The sequence below is a fragment of the Serinus canaria genome, chromosome 5 (assembly GCF_022539315.1).
Source record: "Serinus canaria isolate serCan28SL12 chromosome 5, serCan2020, whole genome shotgun sequence".
NCBI lineage: Eukaryota > Metazoa > Chordata > Aves > Passeriformes > Fringillidae > Serinus > Serinus canaria.
The window spans coordinates 46,800,303-46,806,302 of record NC_066319.1 but is presented as its reverse complement, the minus strand read 5'-3'; the positions used below and the strand labels follow the sequence as shown (position 1 = coordinate 46,806,302).

The 6,000-nt window shown below is 46.2% G+C and overlaps 1 protein-coding gene across 3 annotated transcripts in view; it reads left to right on the top strand.

The window, feature by feature from the left end:
* Nucleotides 1-2,109: 2,109 nt before the first annotated feature.
* The window catches only part of BTBD7 (BTB domain containing 7), a 51,612-nt gene continuing 47,721 nt past the window's right edge, over nucleotides 2,110-6,000 (top strand). The window contains exon 1 of one of the 3 annotated variants that reach the window (XM_030240133.2): nucleotides 2,110-2,231. The gene's annotated coding sequence lies outside the window, so the exon portion shown is untranslated. The remainder of the gene's footprint in view (nucleotides 2,232-6,000) is intronic. The other 2 variants (XM_030240135.2, XM_050975827.1) reach the window with 2 other exon arrangements.

Genomic DNA, 6,000 nt, shown 5'->3' with positions numbered 1-6,000 from the left:
GTCTAAGAGTTCTGTAACCTGAACCTTACTTATTTTCTATTGTGCTCTCAGCAAGCCACTGCTATAATTGTAACAATGATATTGTAAATCATGAATGACATAGAGACACTGGGGTTGTCTCACACTGTTCATATTTAAGAACCTTGTCTGAAACAATTTCTCCTAACAGATACATTTAAATGAACAGTTCCATGTGATTTAAAACTACTGCAGTTTAATTTTAAAACATTTCTGTCTGTTGGTAGCCTGACTTTGGTGCTTCGGCCTTTCCTGAAGTTACAGTGTGCATAAGGACCCAAATGAGAAATAGATCAATGAGTTAAAAACATTTTAGCACAGAGGTCATAGACCTAAATCCTTATATGTCCAGGCAGGTAATATGAACATATATAACACTATTCTACAGAAAAACAGGGTAAAATAAAACTGAGGTAAACACTGTGTATATGGTATTCCATGTCAGGGTTCCTAACAGCAGGAAATGGAAAGCAGGCTTAGGGCAGGAGCAAGAAAAGAGACAGAAATAGAAGGTGGGAAGGCTCTAGCAGACAATAGCTCAGAGGCTGAGCTCTGCCTGCCAGTCAGTTTTATGAGCTCGCATGACAACAGCAACAACAGCAACAACAGCTTGCAAAGACATCCTATTTACAAGAAATAGCCTCCCTTGAGCAGATACAAGCACAATAGCATGAACTTCACACATTAAATTCCAATGATAAGAATTCCTTCATCTCTGGTACTGCACAGATATGGAAGTCAAAGGTTGTGATGCTCTCAATATACTACAATATCAGAGAACATATAAATAATTAAAATGGTTAAAACCCCAAGGAGTACATAACACTGTCTGTAAACCCAGCTGTGTTTCTCTTCTGGTTTTAGGCTGAAACCAGTACGAAAACAGTCAACAGCATGGGCAAATATATTAGTGGCTGTTTTATCCCTAGCTCCTTGGTAAGCTGGTGAGCACTATGGGATGCTATGCCAAGTGGTAGTTAGGGAGGTCTGCAGCATTCAGGCAAGTTAATTACAGAGATGGAGGACAGCAGGATGCCAAGTGGGAGGAAGGCTTCCCTCCAGGAACAGACTGTCAGCAGAATCAGGAGGGGATGCAATCAGTCATAACTTGCTTTTACCAACCAGAAATAATCATAGATGTGGCTTTCAGCTTGCTGAATATTTTCTAGCATGTGATTTAATCAGATTTTTGGCCCATGCATGGAATTTTTCTTAGACCTTCTCACATATAGACACGTGGCATTTCGCTCTTTTAGCGGGCACAAGTTGTTCAGTTCACTTAAGAGTTTTTATTGTTCTAATAAAATGCTGACATGTATTTTTGGTCAGTCTCACTGATTTAGAAAGCAGTGATCTTACAGACATGGTGGCAGATACCTGCCGATCCTGACTGTACCAACGTGCACCTTTCTCAGAAGAAAACGTAGCCAGCGTGGTACCAGCCGGGTGGGAACAGCCCGAAACATTTCTACTGCTGGCACCTACTTTCGCCTAGACCAGTAAAATACTAATTTCTCATGCTGAGAGGGGTCATCAGAAGTTGGAAAGGTGGTGGGAGTTTATTTCCAGGCGAGCAGTATATATTCCAAGTATGAACAATAAAACTGGAATCTGACTGTGCCCTGCCTCTAACAAGCTCACGGCAGTTTAGCAAAGCAAGGAGACAGACATAGGCTTAATATAAGCAGCTTACGTTATTCTCAAGGACAAAGAACACGTACTGACACACCACTTCCATTGCAGCCACCCCTGCACCTGGGCATGGCAACGAGCTTGGGAGATGTGTCACACACAGCAGGCACTGCACGCGGCGTTGGAACGGGGATGGCAGGGGCACACACGGCGAGCTCGGCCTTTCCCCACGATCCCAGGCCACCTGTGCGGGGAAAAGCACCGAGCTCCCGGACCCACCAGGACCCGCCGGGACCCACTTGAACCCTGCACCGCCGCCCGCCCCGCGCCTCCCCCTCAGCCCCGGCCCCTCCCCCTCAGCCCCGGCCCCTCCCCCTCAGCCTCGGCCCCTCCCCCCCGGCCCGGCCTCCCGGACCACGTGGCTCGCGCTCCGCAGCGCCGCCGCCGCGCAGGCGCCGTGCGCGCTCCCGCTGCCCGGCCGAGCCTGGGGCTCGGGAGCAAAATGGCGGCGGCCGGAGTGGGGCCGGGCGGGAGCGGGCGGCGCTGAGCGGGAGGATGGCGGCGGCGAGCGGCTGCCGGAGGTGAGACACCGCGGGAAGCCGGGCTGGGAGGAGATCGCGGGCTTGGTGTCACGACGGCGGAGGGGAGGGGGCAAGACCGTCGACACCCCCACGGCGGGACTCGGTGCGCGTCCCGCCGGGCCGGCTGCGGGCGGCTTGTCCCGCTGCGCCGCTGCCAACCCGCCGCTCCGTGGGGCCGCGGGGCTCCGCCGCGGGAGGGAGCCTCGCTCCCCGTGCCGCTCCCGGCCCGCAGGGTCCGCGGTCCGGAGCGGCGGCGGCGGCCTCGGCTGTGCCTGTCCGCGCTGTCGTGTCCTGCCTCGCCGCCCTTTCGCTCTGTTCTCTCCCTCCTTCTCTGCCTTCCGCCCCGGCTCACTCTCCGTGGAGCTGGAGAGGTGCTCGAAGCTGTCTCCCGCAGGAGCTGGTGCGGGGCTCGTGCTCCCGCAGCGGCGGAGCTCCGCCCGTGTCGGGCCGGTGAGAGCGCGGGCGCGCTCGCCCGCCGTGGCCGCGGGGCTCCCGCCGGTGCCGGCCAGCCCGTGCCGTGCCCCTGGCCTGGAGACTGCTGCTGCCCCGGGATTTGTGGGGTTTTGTCCCGCTCCTTTCTGTACAGGTGTTACCGCGATGTTCCTGGAGAAACTTGGGAGAGCTTTGTAGGTGATGTGTTCGCTCGTGCCTCTGGAATATTCCTGCTGCCAGTGGGATAAGTGCTTTTCTGTTGGTTCGTGTTTATACTTGCTCTTCCCCGCCATCCCATATGAGACCGTTGGGTGAAAGATGACACACATGTCGAGTACTAACATAAAATACGATGGCAGGATAATAAAATTCGTGTTGATGCAATAATAGTTTGTGTGAGAATTTACCTTAGGCAGTGTAGCGTCGCTTGAGGCTTTGCTTCAAACCAATGTGCTACAATAACAAATTTCAAGTGCTTGGCAGGTATACCATTGGGATGTGATCACCTCAGGTTTTGCCACATACCGCATGCTCTGTTTTCATTTAGAAATGGAGAAAATAAAAACAGAAGCTGAAATAAAAAATTTCTTAACCTCGTAGCTCATGCTGAGACACTAAAAAGCTTGAGGAGATAAAGCTTTACCCTCTTTGTCTGAAAGATCTCAGAGAAGAGGATGAGTTTTCTAAGCTTCTCTTTTATTGTTTCAAATACTTCATCCTAGTTCTGTGTTAGTCCCCTTCTTCACACAGGGTGCTGCAGAGAGGGGAATTTCTTTATAGATCCCTCTCCATTTGAACCTTTTGCTTAAGAATCCAATGAAAATACTTTTTCCTCCACCCCTTGTTGACTAAGAGTCTGTTACCAATGTAACAAAAATAATTCTGTAGATGTTATTTATGAGGATGTGGAACAGAAGGCTGTTAGTAATGTACAGATTCTGTGGACCGTGATGTCTATAAGGCAAGATCTGAGTGCTTGTTATGTAGAATATCAGTGTGAAGATAATGCATTCAGAAGGTATGGGTTGTGATGTTTTCTCCCTTTTTGGAATAATTTGTTGACTAGATAACTAGTCTCAGTTGATGGACCAAAGCATTATTGAGCCATTTAAGAACTTGCTACTTTGCTGTGTCAATTAGTGTCGTGTAAACAGTACTATCGGTTCGTGCTTATATGTAAACATGTGATGAATGTCACAGTAAATCAGGCTTGTATCTTAAGTTACAACACAAAGCTGCCAATTGCTCACTGGTTTGTATGCAGCTCTAAAGTTAGACTTGCATAGTTGGGCTGCTCGCAGGTAATCTTGGAAATGGAGCTCAGTGTTTTGTGTCAAATCTACAGCCAGTGTTTGTTTTTGTTCGCTGGAGATGAAAACAGCTGTTAAATCCTTTGTATTTCAGCTCAGCTGCGCTAAACATTGTTTCACTTGCTTTCAAACTTTAGCCAATATATAAATGGGTTTGACATTCTAATCTGACCGTGCTCCTTGCATGTTTAAGCATACAAACTAAAGGTTGTCTGTGTTCGTTTATGGTGGCATTGTTGCAGTTGTTGGCATTTAAAAAATCCTTACCTCTTACATTAGTAAGGAAATTCTCTTCATATGTCCAGATTCCCTTGCTGAGTCATAGATATAGTGGTGGTGTTGTGCTTATAGCTGGCATGGACTGATTTGCAAAGACTCATACAGGAAGGAATAGAATTACATTTGTAAGCTCTCCTGGAAGAATTGCATGGATTTGTCATAGGGATTTTTAAATTTTTTCCCCCTTCTTAGTTTTCAAGCTTGTTTGAGAAGCTCCAAACTTTGTGTTGTGAAGCTGTGTTGCTCACTGTTAAATTAGAGTAGAATGTGCTGCCTTTGCAGATGGCTTTTTAAATTTAATTCAGTGAAACTGGCAGAGCTTGATGAATTAACAACAAAATATTGAGTCTTCATTTTAAAAGCAGCCTTTCAAGTTGCTGCATACATGGTGTCAGGTTTACAGATTAATTGTCACTGATGGCAATTAATCTCAAGGTTTGTTTGGGATGAATTTTAGGCTGGGACAATGTTGTCTTCTGTCCTCTTAGGAAGCTGCATTGGTGATGTGGTGTCTTGAGGTGCTACGCGTGGCCAAAGGAGGAGGTGGGACACTAACCCTGCTTGCTCTTCTGCATCCCTGATGCCTGTTTGCTCGTGATAGATCAGGCCACATACAAGAAAAGGGGAGTTTTTTCTGATGTCTTGGATAAACTGTGGTGACCGAGGTAGTTGTGGCTGCCTTTCAGAGGCAAACAGCCAGATGAACGAAAACATCCTATGGACATATTGATGGACTGCGTGTAATTCACATTAATCAATAAATAGATCTATAGGGAAACTGTGAGATTGCACTTAAGAAGAAATAACTCTATTCCTAATGATACTGATGAGAATTACAGCAAATCTTGATAGAGAACTGCAAGTTTTAGTATTAACTCTACATTTCTTTTTGTTTGTTTGCTTTTTCTTAACATATTTAGATGGCTTTTGATTTCTGTTACCAGATGAATGGCTTTCCCCATTTTTTCACACTAGTCTGGAAACCTGATTCCCAAATTTATTGTGCATGCAGTGGGGACCAGAAGTCCTAGTTCAGATATGTTAGGTGAGCTTCCAGTGAGTCATCTAGCTATTGCTTTGTTTAATTTTCCAGATTCTTTGGAAGGTAAGTCTTGTCAGTATCCTTTTGCCTTTGAATAGAAGCTGTTGTGGATTTTTAGAATGCTCTTTCCTATATTGGCTTACTAGTATGCCTGAAGTATAAGAAGGAACTGCAGATGCCACATTTGATTCTAGTCTTGCATTTTACACCCATCTAGTCTGTCCTGCATGTCTCCCAAGAAGGATACCATCTGTAATGATGCTTTCTATATAATGAATGGACACTAGGAGATTGAAATTGTTATTATAATATGATTATTATATTTTGGTTTATTTCAGTTATTAAACTGTACTTATCTCAACCCGTGAGTTTTACTGCATTGTTTTTTCTTTGTTTTCTGTTCTGTTCCCTGTCCCACTGGCAGGGGGAACCCACAATAATAAGGATGTCTATGAGGTTCTTGATAGATGTTTAGTGGCAAAATTGGTTGAAACACTTTCAGTCCACTGCTGCTTTTCCTTACTTTGAGCACTGTTCCCTCAGCTGTGTTGGTAGGGCTGTTTACATGGCTTCACTCTGAAAAATTCAGGAAATTGATCTGTATGAAAAATAAACCACTAAAGCACAAAATAACTTCATGTCAGATCCTTCATCTGGGTCACCACATTGCTGTGGAAAGTCTGCACAGCGTAGAGGTGAGGCCAGG